Genomic DNA, 15,059 nt, shown 5'->3' with positions numbered 1-15,059 from the left:
GTTTGGGAGGCGCTGAGCAGAGAGGGAAGCAGGCAGACCCCCACGCAGGTGAATGCTTGTGAGACAGCCACACCTCAGAGCTCCCCTGGCCTCAAAGGTGTGGTGAGCAGCAGAGTGATTTTCATGTGCCCAAGAGCAGGGCCTTCAAGGGAGAGAGCCAGAAGCATCATCACCACCAACCTGCCAGCCCCATTTGGTCCAGGCAGAGCAAAGCAGCAAGCAGAGAAAAGCCAGGCACCAGAGGGCTTTGCAGTCTGAACTGTAAACAGCACCATGGTTGCCAAGGATGGAGGGATGGCCAAGCAGAGGGACGCCCCCTCCCACACCTGGGCACCTGTCAAAGCCTACAGCAGGTTGGGCCCTGCGCCAGAAAAAGACAGATGGGGGGAAACTTCAGATTCTTATAGAGACTCATAGCAGGCTCTGTCTTGGAATGAATAGGTAGTCAGCCGCCCAGGAACCCCAGCTGGCCTGTGAAACTGGAGAAATTGCTGGGGAGGCCGTCCTGGGGGCTGATTCTCTACCATGCAGCCCAAATTATGGGGGGAACTCACCAGTCTGCTGCAGGGTCCCTGATGGTAGGAGGAGGTGGGAGCCCAGAGCAGACCACTTGTGAGTTCTTTACCTGACTCCTCAACCTGTTTTACAAGCCTCACCTTGAAGGAAAAAAGTCCCCCACAGGAGCCCCCAGTGCAGGAGCCATCAGGAGGACTTCAGGCAGGAGGGCAGGACCGTCCTGGTCTTGGACCTCACTCTTGATGTGTATATGACACACCTAAGATAAGGTGGAGGCTAGAACACACTTTCTCAGAGGAGACGCAAATCTTTACCCCCAGCCCAGAATTTTCCCACCTGTGTGTGACCACATCGCCTGGCATAAGGTAGATACTAAGCGCAAAATGATTGAATGAAGACTTCCTCAGGACCCTGGCTTGCTCGTCAGCAGGAGTGACCTGTCCAAGCAGGAGAGAGCCTCTCCCTCGAGCCTTAGAAGATCCTCATTCCTCTCCTATGGCTTTACCAGATGCATGTCACTCTGCAGTCTGCAGACACTGTTATCCCATTAAACCTCGTGATAACATTGGATGCTCCCTGATAGGCTGTGAGATCACTCCCATCTGCCAGCAGGGCAACACCATTTCTGATGCTAGAAGTCAAGACAGGGGCTCCAAAGACCACCCTCCTGCTCCTTCCACCCCTATGGTCCCTCCCCGCTGCCACCCCCATCCCAGGCCTCGAAGCTCAGCTAAGGAGCAAACAGCCCAAAACACCTCCTCTGCTCACCTGCTCTGGTGACCTAAGATCTTCCCCATTTAGATCCCCCCTGAAGGTCTTCTTAAGAAATACATCTTTTTAAGAAGTGATTTTCTATTTTTCAAGGCTCATGATCCATGTCTTCAAATAAAAGCTTAAAAGAAATCTGATACATAAAACAGATGACAAGGGAGCTCCTCTGATAGAATGAGACAGGGGGCTGGATCTCTACCCTCTCTCGTTCCACTTTCTAATCCCCCAAGTGGGCACCTCTGAGAAGCCTCTATGCTCCATGGAGTGAAGTCATTGAGTCACCCAGGAGGGAGGCCATCAAGAACCAAGAGTGTTGAGGGACATGACACAGGATGGACGTGTTTTGACCAACTGGGATAAAAGCCTAAAGAATGGGGAGAGATTTATTGGAAGAAAGAAAGGGGCCCAGAAGGAAGAACATGGAAGGCACTCACTCTTCCCCACCCCGACCACAACTCCTCAGTTAAGGACTCTGATTCCTCCACACCCAGTCCAACACTGGTCCAATCCTGTGGTCCTACTTTCTAAATAGTTCTCAGATCCACCAGCAGTACCACACTGGACAAAGCTTCCACCATCTCTCACCTGGATTATTCCAGCTGCCTTCCCCTTGGACTCCAAGTAGCAGCCAGAATAGACTTTTCAAAACATAAACTGTATCATGTCACTTCCTGGTTAAACCCTCTAATGGCTTCCAACTCAGAAGAAAATCCATGGTCTTCACCACGGCCCACGAGGCTCTTCCTGACTGGCCCCAGGTCAGCCCTCCATCCTCCTCAGTTTCATTGGTCTGTGAGCTGCTCAAACACACCAGATCTTCCCTATAGCAGGCTGACCCAAGCTGTTCCTTCTCCCTCAGCCCCTCACCCTGTCTTGGGTGGTTTCTTCTCATCCTTTAAATCAACTTAGGAACCATCTCCTCTGAGAGGTCCTCAACTACTGCCATCTCAGGCCTCATTTCTTTCAAAACTCTTAACACAATTTGTCCTTTATTTCACTGAATTTTATTGGTCTGTTCACTTGGCCTGTGTCTGTCTCTCTGACTATAAGTCATGAGGGGAGAGACCATGGCTCATTAATGCATTCATGGTGCCTGGTACATAGCTGGTGCTTAATAAATGTCTGAGGAATACATAAATAGATGAACTGATGGATGGATGGATGGCTGAACTCTCCTTGCCTCACATAAGGCTGTCACTTTACACACTCAGAGCCACCGTGTTATCTGACTCCCATAATCCCCCATAAGAGAAGCAGGCAAGGAACTGGTAGCTGATTTGACAGTCAGGGAGAGGAAAGTGAGGCTCTGAGAAGTCGATCCATTCATTCATTCTACCATTACTTCATTTATTCCATGTTTACTGCACACTGAGTGGAGACAGGGATGTACAAGGTGAGTGAGACATGCCCCAGCCCTCAAGAATCTCACAGACCAGCGGCACGAGAAGACAAACGGCACGTCCGAGGTCAAGGCTTTGGTTTCAGGCACATCTGTGCTTGAATCCCAGCCCTGCCACTTTTGTAGAGGAATAGCCGCTTCTCTGAGCCCCAGCCTCTTCATCTCTAAATGGGGATGTGGGTGATGGTAATGTGCTGCTGCTGCTGCTGAATGCAGGTTGTTGTAAAGATGAAAAGCATTTTTTGAGTGCTTATTAACAGGGGTTTGGTGGTTGTGGTCGCAGTCTTGTATCTTTTCAGTGTGATTTCCATGACATGATCCTCTCTCCATCTCAGGCAAAGCTCGATCCATCTACCCCCCGCAACCCCTACACCCGTAAAACCCAAGCTGGCTGATACGTAAAATGCCATCAGAGAAACACCTATAGCTATATATGGAGCCAACTTGTTGCACTTTCAAGCAGCAAAATGTAGCCCATGGATGGTAAAGTCACTCAGTGAGAAAGCAGCAAAAACAATGTGTAGCCCCTCAGGGAATGAATGAAAAACTCCTCTAGGCATAGACACATTCAGCTTTGACCTATTAACAAAGCAGAGACCATAGGCCTAACACATTGACATCTGTGGGGCAATTGGGTGGAAAAGAAACAGAGTCAAAACAAAGACATCTGCAAACATGTCTTAAATACTTAACCTTTTGAAACCACTCATGCATCTGTGACAAGATATATTCACAGGCATCACTGTGGTAGGATGTGTCAACAGAACTCTGTCCTCCCATTGAAAGCAAAAACTCTAATGACAGTAAAATGTCTCTATGCCTGCCTTAATTCTGGTAAAAGCATTATAAAGAATCCAATATTTCAGTTAAAAAAAAATCCATATTTTCTTGTAGCAAATAAAGTATAAATAGTTGCCAAAGTCTAGGAAAACGGTATAAAATCCGAGAGAAAGGTAGACCCAAAAAAAAAAATTCTGAAAAAAATGATGCAAAAGTATATGATGATGATGACGGTAGTAAATTATGGAATACTCATATATGCCAAGGGGCTTCCCTGGTAGCTCAGACGGTAAAGAATACACCTGCCATGCAGGAGACTCATGTTCCATCCCTGGGTCGAGAAGATCCCCTGGAGAAGGGCATAGCAACCCACTTCAGTATTCATGCCTGGGAAATCCTATGGACAGAGGAGCCTGGTGGGCTACGGTCCATAGCGTCGCAGAGTCAGACACGACTGAAGCGATTTAGCACGCCCACACGCATATATGCCAAGCATTGTGCTAAGTGTTTGACACATTCACCTCATTTGATCCACAAGGCAATCCTATGAAAGGGACAATATTATCCCTACTTTATGGATGAGGAAACGAAGGCACAAAAAAAGTTGGATGACAGCCCAAGGCCACAGAAGAGTTAGTAGCTGAACCAGGATTCACAGACAGGTCTGTCTGGCCCCAAAGCCTGTGCACAGAAATTTTGCCTCTTCCTAAAACACTAACCTTTCACCTTTGATAAATCACAAAGCACACTGAAAATCTCATGAAAGATATGTACCCTACAAATGAAAATTAACCCAAATTTTACAAGCAACCGAAGAGTTCAGGGAGGTCAGTTCCCTACAGGAGGCCTCTGTGAATTCCCATTGCTGGCAAAGATCTGAGAGCAAGTGCACAAAAGAAGGAAACTGAGGAAGGAAAGCCACACATGACTGACAAGTCCAGGGGACTAGACGACATAGACAAGCATATATGCAGACAATCATATAAGCATGCACACGGCTGTATGCGTGTCACTAAAAAAACACCTATGGGACTTCGGTGGTTAAGAATCTGCCTGTCAACGCAGGGGACATGGGTTCAATCCCTGGTCCAGGAAAATACCACATGCTGCAAGGTAATTAAGCCAGTGCACCACAACTTCTGAGCCTGAAAGCCACAACTACGGGAAGCCCATGTGCCCTAGTGCCCCTGCTGTGCAACGAGACACACCGCAATGAGACGCCCAGACACCACAACTAGAGAGCAGCCCCGCTTGCCGCAACTAGAGAAAGACCACGCACAGCAATGAAGACACAGCACAGCCATAAAGAAATGAATACATTAAAAAAAAAAAACCTATGAAAGGTCAAAACCCTGATGCCAACCATGGCTCAGCCAGTCCTATTAAGACATCTTCACACAAAGGTCATTAAGAATTGGTCTCTGCCTTATCTTCTGGAACTGTGATCCAGCCAAGACTTGGCCGGACTTGAAAGGGCCCTGCTCTTCAAGAATTAGCAGGTCAAATCACTTAGAACTTGGGAACAAACATGTCCTTGTGTTCAGCCTCATAAACCATACCTGCCTGAAACACTTTCCCATGAATCCTGGATTAGCAGAATTCAAAGGCTGCCCCACCTCCGAAAGTTCAAGGAAGGAGCGAGACAAAGACCTGGGAGGCCCCCAGGGCCTTCAGAGACTGCATTCCGGATATGCCCCTTCCAGCCCATGGCGTTGGGTTCATTCCTTGGCACCAAAGAATCAATGGAAGCACCGATATCAAAGTTCACACCCACCGACAGGCATGACAAATTTCACCGAAAAGATGATTCTGTTTCCCTCAAAGCTCCAAGAAAAATAAGAACCAGGACAGTCGGCTTTGTCTTCTGCTATCACCAGCTACACGTTCTGCCCTCTGAGAAAAGGTCAGCTGTCACTGGTTCTAGGCATCTGACATTTCAGCAAAGACGAAAATGGGGCGTTTGGCAACTGGAACTGGAGCTGAGGTTCACAGTGTGAGAACAGGGAGGTTGGAGTGAGGTTGGAGGGGCCCTGCAGCAAAGTGCTGAGCCTGCCTGAAGGCAGGGCCCAGCCCAATCCCCACCCCAGCCCCCACTCCCCACTTAAGACATTAACCACCCCATGAGTCCACATCGCCCCCTCTCCCCGACTCTCACATTGTAAAGCTGTGGGAACACCACGGCATGATCATGCCAGGACGGCACCCCATCACAGAACATGGAGTGCTAGGAACCTAACAGATGACTGGGGCTTCTCTAAAATATAGAAAAAGCCTGAGGCCCATGGGATAGGCTTTAGAATTGAGGGCGCCATTAAATAAGATAATAAGTGAGAAGTCTGGGCTAGAGACTGGAAAATCCTGTATACAGATGAGCTCTACAGCAATCTCCTGACACCCTTTAAGCCTCATTCCTGCATGCTAAGTCATTCAGTAGTGTCTGACTCTTTGCCACTTCCAGGCTCCTCTGTCCATGGGATTCTCCAGACAAGAATTCTGGAGTGCGTTGCCATGCCCTCCTCCAGGGAATCTTCCCAACCCACAGATCAAACCCACATCTCTTAGGTCTCTTGCATTGGCAGGCAGATTCTTTACCACTAGCGCCACCTGGGAAGCCCTCAAGCCTCATTCTGGGGCAATGAGGGAAAGGAAAAGGGGCTGAGCAAATCATGTAACAAGCATGTTTAAAGCCCCCAGCCTGCTTTCACGCTCTTGCCCACTTAAGACACAGTGTACTTTCATCCTGCACCCATTATGTCTCTCTCAAATCTCTGTATGTTTGGATCCTTCATGTCACACATTTCTGATACAATAATGCCACTTGACGTGGAGGCCGTCCCTGAACACCTTGCCTAAAGGGACCCCACACCCTCTCCCTCAGATCTCCCACTGTAGTGAAAGTCACTCAATGCTGAGTGCCAACTATGACCAAGGCATGGCACTGGCACCATGCAATGAATCTCCCACACTTCAGCCATAACACCTAAAAGCCTGCCAGGGGTCGATGATGTATTCATTTCCATTAAGTCTAATGTAAATTCCCTGTGAGGCATTACGGCAATGATAACCATTTTCTGACCAGTAGGACATGCCCAGCACATGTCCAGACACTCAACAGACAATGCATAAGAAAACCAAAAGTGCTGACTCATCCACCCACCCATCTCAACCACCCAGGGAATGCCAACCTAGACCATGAGGAGTACTGAAGAGAGGCAAGGTTTTGGGCCCACTTCTGAGAAACCATCTGTCCTAATCATCCTAAGAATACATATATTAAAGCACGCAATGAAATACAGATACTACTGAAGCGGAAAGAAAAAAAAAGAAAACTAAAAAGGAATAAAAAGGAAATATTTGAGCCAAGTATGAGATCATGAGGGGTTTCCCCAGTGGCTCAGTGGTAAAGAATCTGTCTGCAATACAGAAGACCCGGATTCAATCCCTGGGTTGGGAAGATCCCCTGGAGGAGGGCATGGCAACCCACTCCAGTATTCTGGCCTGGACAATCCTGTGGATAGAGGAGCCAGGCAGGCTACAGTCCAAGGGGTCACAACGAATCAAACATGACTGAAGCAACTTGGCACATGCACTCATGATATCATTAGAAAGTTTTCCAAAATTGTAACGATGTGCAAAAAATGCTTTTGATGGTGCTGCTAATTTTTCAAAAGCAAAATAAAAATTATATTTGGTATGCAAAAAAAAAAAAAGAAATACAAATGCTGTCACTCAGAATCTTTTCCCTTCTTCGTATTTCTCTAAACTTTCAAATTTCCTGCCATGTGCTATTTGCATCTTATAAATAGAGAACACAATGCATATGATAGGAAGAGGAGTTATTCAATGGAGGCCAGAATAGATACCTAGTGGGAAGTTGCTATAATAGCCCTGTGCTCTTTGATGACCTAAAGGAGTGGGATGGGGGTCAAAGGGAGGGAGGCTTAAGAGGAAGGGATATATATAGTTATGACTGATTCACGTTGTTATATGCCAGTAACCAACACAACAGTGTAAAGCAATTATCCTCCAATTAAACATAAATAAAATTTTTAAAAAAATTTTAATGGTGAGATCCTGGAGAGAACATCACAGGGTTGTGATGTTGAATTTTGAGAGTTCTTTACATGTCTTGGACACAAGCCCAACTTCAGATTCTCTCCCAATGTGTGCCCACCCCCACCCCACGTGGCCCCATTTTTCATTCTTTTGCCAAATAAAACTTTGTTGTTCTTTTTCAGAATTGTTCTGGTTATTCTAGGGCTTTGGGTTTTCAATATTAATGATAGAATCAGACTGTCAATTTCCAAGAAAAAGTCTACTGGAATTTTTCTTGGGATTGCAATTTGTAAGGAATGCATTTCTTAACAACATTGCACTTTCCAACCCATGAACACGTGTCTCTCCATTTTTTTTTTTTTTTTTTTTTAGGTCTGCTCTATTTCATCAGCTCTGTACTTTTTGACACAAAGACTGTTCAGGAACAGGTTTTGAGGGATTTATACCTAAGTAGCTTGTTTTTTGTGTTACTGTAAAATATAGTCTTCATTTTAATATACAGCTCTGAATTGTCAATATACAAATGCAATTGATGTTTGTAGCTTCACCTTCTATCCTACTGTCAACTTAAAAAAAATGCACAACATGAGAGTTGCAAGTTAAGTTTTATTTGGGGCAAAGTGAGAACTGCAGCCCAGGAGACAGCACCTCAGATAACTTTGAGAGACTGTTCCAAAGAGGGTAGGGGGGAAGGACAGTATATATGTGATTTTGGTAAAGGGGGACTACATGAAATCAAGCACATCTATTTCTTAGTAAGCTTCTTGTGGCCACCTGTTGCAAAGAGCCAACTCTTTGGAGAAGACCCTGATGCTGGGAAAGACTGAGGGCAGGAGGAGAAGGGGGCAACAGAGGATGAGATGATTGGATGGCATCACCTACTCAATGGACATGAGTTTGAGCAAACTCTGGTAGATAGTGAAGGACAAGGCAGCCTGGCATGCGGCAGTCCATGGGGCCACAAAGAGTCAGACATGACTGAGCAACTGAACAACAACAGTAATCAAAGAATATACTTTGATTTTAAGTTTGTTTTATGGGCCAGAATATAGTCTGTTGGTGAATGCTTCATACAGTCTTGAAAACATTGCATTCTACTGTTGCTGGGTAGATTGTCCTGTACAGGTCAGTTGGTTCAAATTAGTTGGAAGTGTTATTCAGCTTCTCTATGTGTTTGATTTTCTGTGTACTTTTTCTATCAACTGAAAGAAGAATATTGGTTAATCATTGGTTAACCTGTTGGTTAATCAAAGAAATCTCCAAATGTAATTGTGGGTGTCTCTATTTCTCTTTTCATTTCCGTCAGATTTTCCTTCATGTGATCTGTTGTTAGATGTAGACATGTTTAGGATTACTATGGCTTCTAGGTAAACTGACTCTTCTATTATTATATAATGTCTCTCTTGATCCCTGATACAATATCTTGTTCTAAAATTTACATTGGTTTGATATTAAGATAGCCCCTATAGCCATACATATATATTTCCTAATCTTTCAAATTTTTCTTTTTAATCACACTTACACATGCCCACAGTTTAATGTCCTTCAGATGCTGGTTGCATTCCCAAGCTGTTACCTTTGCTTCTGACCAATCAGCTACAAACTGAAGGTTCCCATGACCCCCTTCCTTAGGTTTGATTAACCTGCTAGCACAGCTCACAGAATTTAAAGAAACTCAGTTTATAAACTCAGTTTACAAAAAGATATGATAAAGGATACAGATGAACAGCCAGATGAAGAGATGCAGGGCAAAGTCTGGGATGGTCCCAAGCCCAGGAGTTTCTGTTCCTGTGGATCTGGGGTGCGTCACCCTCCTGATGTAAATCTATTCACCAACCTAGAAGCTGTCTACGGAGAAGGCAATGGCACCCCACTCCAGTACTCTTGCCTGGAAAATCCCATGGACGGAGGAGCCTGGTGGGCTGTAGTTCATGGGGTCGCTACAAGTTGGACATGACTGAGCGACTTCACTTTCACTTTTCACTTTCCTGCATTGGAGAAGGAAATGGCAACCCACTCCAGTGTTCTTGCCTGGAGAATCCCAGGGACGGGGGAGTCTGGTGGGCTGCCGTCTATGGGGTCACACAGAGTCGGACACGACTGAAGTGACTTAGCAGTAGCAGTAGCAGAAGCTCTCTAAATTCTGTACTTCTGGGATTGTATAGAAGGCTCCTCAATTTGGCATGATCAATCATTAACTCCATTTCCAGTCCATCTCCCTTCTCTAGAGGATGGAAGGTGAGGCTGAAATTTCCAACCTTCTAATCATGGCTTGGTCTTTCTGGTGGCCAACTCCTATCCAGAAACCACCCAGGAGCCATCATCCAGTGTCACTTCATTATAACAAAAGATGCTCTTATTGCACTTATCATGTAGGAATTTACAAGGGTTTTAGCAGCTCTGTGCCAGGAACTGGAGGCAGAGACCAATATACCTATTTTCTATTATCTCATGAGCTCAAATGAAGCCCATTTATCCAGTCCTCTAGCCAGAATAATGGAGAAGGGAATGGCCACCCACTTCAGTATTCTTGCCTGAAGAATCCCATGGACTGAGAAGCCTAATGGGCTACAATCCATGGGGTCACAAAGAGTTGGACACGACTGAGTAACTAACCCTTTCACTTTCATATGACTTGGCTTCCATGGTGGCTCAGACAGTAAAGAATCTGCCTGCAATGTGGGAGACCAGGTTTGATCCCTGGGTTGGGAAGATCCCCTAGAGAAGGAAATGGCAACCCACTCTAGTATTCTTGCCTGGAGAATTCTATGGACAGTACAGTCCATGGGGTCACAAAGAGTCAAACACAACTGGGCAACTAACACTTTCACTTTCAGCCAGAATATAGAGGAAATCTTATGGAGATTTTGTAGTCCAATGTCCTGCACACTTCCAGCACAGGGGCTCCCCAGGAATCAAAGAAGAAAACCTAAGGGAAAAAAGGAAGTTTATGCCTGAAAATTTTTACCTCCTTCCCTTACCTATTATTATTTACTCTCAGAGCTTTGGGGTATTTTCCTTTTATATTCTGTTCCGAGTTTTAAATTGTGATTAGTGTGCAACATAGCAGGTGGTTGGCTTACATCATCTTGGCTCACACATAGCCAAAGAGCTCATGAGTTCTTCGTCAAGACAGACCACATGCTGTGACATAAAACAATACTGAACAAATGCAAAAAGTTTAAATACATAACCACAATATCATTAGTTAAAAATCAATAACAGATCAATACATTAGGAGATGTGAGGATGATTCTAAATTGGACTACAAACCTCTAAGTAACTCAAGGGACAATGAAAGCAAAAGGAAAATCGGAAATGTTTAATTTTTTAATTGTTTTATTAATTAATTTATTTTTGACTGCACTGGGTCTTCGTTGCGGCATCCACAGGCTTCTCTTGTTGCAGTGCACAGGCTCAGTAGTTGCAGCACACAGGCTTAGCTGTCCCGAGGCATGTGGGATCTCAGTTTTCTGACCATTGGAAGGTGGATTCTTAACACTGGACCACCAGGGAAATCCCTGGAAATGTTTATAACAGAGTAGTAATGAAAAGACAGCATACCAAGAATCAAAGGTAATTTCCCACTATAGTCCCCCCTTACAGTCATTCTACCCCTCTTCTCTCCTCTAGTACCTGACTTCTAGGATCCAGTAGAGAAAACAGAGGGAGGTTGCAGCATTCGCATCAGAACTGAGGTCTAAAAAACATTAAATCCAGTGTCATAAATGAAAACCCCAGAAAAAATAATTCATACAAAAATGAATTTAGAGAGAGATAGACAATTGGAAACAGGATGCCCCCAAGTTGACCTGGTTCATTGTGACATCTTCATATAGAAGCCGTCAAGGGCTGGCACTTACCCAGCCTCCTGGGGGGCTAAGTCTCGGCCAGACTGGAAAGGCCCTACCTCCAAGAGTCAGCAGGTCAAACCACTGAGAGCTTGAGAACAACCACATCCTTGTGTCCTGCCCAATAAACTACATCTGAGTGAAACACCTCCCATGGATCCTGGATTAGCAGAATTCAAAGACTGCCACATCTCCTAAAGTTCAAGGAGAGAGAGACAAAGACCAGGAGGCCCCATCAGAGGTTGCATTCCAGATATGCCCCTTCCAGAACATGGAGTTGGGTTCATTCTTTGGCTCCAAAGAATCACTGGAAACACTGAAATCAAAGTTCACACCCACCAACAGATGTCACAGATTTTCACGTAAAAGGTGGTTCCATTTCCCTCAAAGGTCCAAGAAAAATAAGAGCCAGGACAGTCGGTTCTGTCTTCTGCTATCATCGGGTACACCTTCTGCCCTCTGAGAAAAGGTCAGCTGTCACTGGTTCTAGGCATCGACATTTCAGGAAAGACGAAAATGGGATCTTTGGCAACTGGAACTGGAGCTGAGGTTCACAGTATGAGAACATACTGTGGAGGTTGGAGGGGCCCTGCAGCAAAATGCTGAGCCTGCCTGAAAGCAGGGCCCCAGCCCAATCCCCACCCCAGCCCCCACTCTCCACTTCAGGCATTGAATCCAAATCAGCTCCCATCCCATGAGTCCAAATCACCCCCTCTCCCCAACTCTTACATTGTAAAGCTGTGGGAACACCATGGCATGATCATGTCAGGATGCACTCAATCAATCACAGAACATGGAGTGCTAGGAACCTAACAGATGACTGGGGCTTCTCTAAAATACAGAAAAAGCCTGACACCCACGGCATAGGCATAGAATTGAGGGAGCCATTAAATGAGATAATAAGTGAGAAGAAGTCTGGGCTGCTGCTGCTGCTGCTAGAGACTGGAAAATCCTGAATACAGGTGAGCACTACAGCAGGCTCCTGACACCCTTCAAGCCTCATTCCTGGGGTAATTAGGGAAAGGAAAGGGAGTGAGCAAATCATGTCATGACCCTGCTTGAAGTTCCCCTGAAAAAGCAGTTCTAGCTCAGGGTAGCACCGAGCACGCCTCTGGGCTGAGGCTCATATTTGTTTCCCTTCACTGGTGTCCAGAGCAGGAGTAAAACCTATACTTGTCTCCCAGGGCAGTTTTCTCTACCTTCAGCCAAGAATCTTTCCTCCCACCTCTTGAACTAGTCAAGTTCTTACCCATGTCAGGTTCTTTGTACTTTTCCAAGCCCCAGACCTCTGCAGGCCTGGACCCCTCATATTTCCCCCATCAGGGATAAAATGTCACTCATCACCTGACACCCTGTCCAAAGAGAACTCACTCCCTCTCTCCATCTTTTTTTTTTAATATCACTATCAGAAGTCAACCTATTAACAGTGTCCCGCACTAAGGTGTGAGCTCCGTGAAGGAGAACCTGTGTGTCTGGCCCACTACCTAGTCCCCACAGCCTACCGCAGTACATGGCAAAGAGAAAGTACTCAGTGATATCCACTGAATGAACGCAGGCATGTACACATGCCAAGGGTCACTGAGAGCATCACACTTTACTTCAGGGATAGGAAAGAACTCACTGACGATCCCATCTCCCTGGCTCACAGCAGAAAGTAACAGTGGGTTTGGGGGGAGATTTGATATCTATTAATAGCAAGAAGATTTGAGTTCAGATCCTAAATCAGCTGGACTTCTTGGCGTCCTGAGGCACATACATAACCTCCTCTCTAGATCTCAGTGTTCTCATCTGCAAAAAAAAAAAAAACAAGGGCATGGAATGGGCTAGACCAGTGGTTCTCAAACCTGGGCCACTCGCTTGGACCATTTGTGGAGGCTTTTTCAACAAATTTCTTCAACTCAACCCTGACTTATTAAAGTATTTAAGAGTTAGGCAAGGGAGGATCCAAGAATTAAAACTTTTAACAATGACCCCCACCCCCAGGTGATAATGATCCCTGCAGGGACAGCCAGTTTTCTCCACTAGGAAAAGAGGGCAGGGCCAGGCCCACACCTGCCCTGAAGACTCCCAGAGAACCTTCCAGATGCTCCGCCCAATGCAATCCCAACTAGTGAAGCTTCCAGAACCAGCTTCATTTGCTTCAGACCCTGATCCATGATCATCCATTCATCTGTGGGTAGCTTGGCGAGTGTCAGTCTCTCTCACTTGGACCATCAGCTCCATTAGGGCTGGGACCCTGTGAGTTGTACACCCTTCTACCGCCTCCAGGAACAGTGTATATGTGTTAGTCGCTCAGTCGTGTTTGATTCTTTGCAACCCCATGGACTGTAACAGCCTTCCAGGCTCCTCTGACCATGGAATTCTCCAGGCAAGAATACTGGAATGGGTAGCCATTCCCTTCTCCAGGATCTTCCTGACCCAGGGATCGAACCCAGATCTCCTGCATTGCAGACAGACTCTTTACTGTCTGAGCCACCAGGGAAGCCCCCAGGAACAGTGCCTGGTACAATATATATTTGTGGCAATATAGGAATGAATGAGCACACAGGTCCTTTATGGTAGACAGCTGAGAGGCCTAGAGAGGCGAATATACTCAGAGAATCTCCAGGAGAGGGCTCACCATGATGTTACTACCCAGCTCAGTTGGACTCAGAGCCCTTTATCATGAAGCAGCAGATAATAAGCATGTTACAGGGGACAAACACTGCCCAGTGAGGGGCACGTAAGAGGCAGACAATACTAGATGAGTGCAGGGGGATTTCATGTGGCTGGAGAGCTGCTTAAACCCAAGAGAGAGGGACCGTCTAATCCCTTTGAACTGAATTCTTAACCCAGACTTGTTTTTTTTTAATTAAAAATTTTTTTATTTATTTATTGGTTGTGCTGGGTCTTCACTGCTGCATGTGGGCTTTCAATAGTTGTGGTGAGCAGGGGCCACTCCCTAGTTGTGGCACACAGCCTTCTCTGCGGGGGCTTCTCTTGTTGAGGAGCACAGGCTCTAGAGTGGAGGATCAGTAGCTGTGGCCCACGGGCGGGGTTGCGCCGAGGCATGTGATACCTTCTGGGACCAGGGATCAAACCCAAGCTCCCTAGAGCCCCTGCTCCGCAGCAAGAGATGCCACAGCAATGAGCACCCCATGCACTGCAACTAAAGAGTAGCTCCCACTTGCTGCAACCAGAGAAAAGCCCAGACAAAAAAAGATAATTAAATGTAAAAAAATTTTTAAAGATAACAGGCCTGTGAAGATTAAAAAGAAGGGAACAGTTACTTGGCCTGCAGAACATCTCAGAAAGACACCGACAGACATCAAAACCATTAGCAGGTGCTGATCTTGGAAGTCAGCCTGTATCACATCACCCTTATCAGTAGGCTTGGATGGTGTCCCTACGTGTCCAAAGACTTTTCCGAGAGACACTGGTCTATAAAAATGGGATGGAGCTTTTCCTCTGACAGATCGGAGGCAGAAGCAGGAGTAAGGCACCTCCTGAAAACTTGTGCCCACCAACACCAACCGATTGGCACCGGACGAGGTAAGAACTCTCAATAAACAATACGCAAGAGAAAAGGTCAAAACTCCAGGAGGGAAACAAGCATAGGCCAGCTTATCAAAGGATAGATGACTTGGGTTCTGTGTTTTGAATCTCTTTCGCCATACCACTTCCCGGCTAAAACGTACATTACTCTG

This window comes from Bubalus bubalis, chromosome 14 (genome assembly GCF_019923935.1).
Source record: "Bubalus bubalis isolate 160015118507 breed Murrah chromosome 14, NDDB_SH_1, whole genome shotgun sequence".
NCBI lineage: Eukaryota > Metazoa > Chordata > Mammalia > Artiodactyla > Bovidae > Bubalus > Bubalus bubalis.
Note: the sequence above shows the minus strand (reverse complement) of the source record.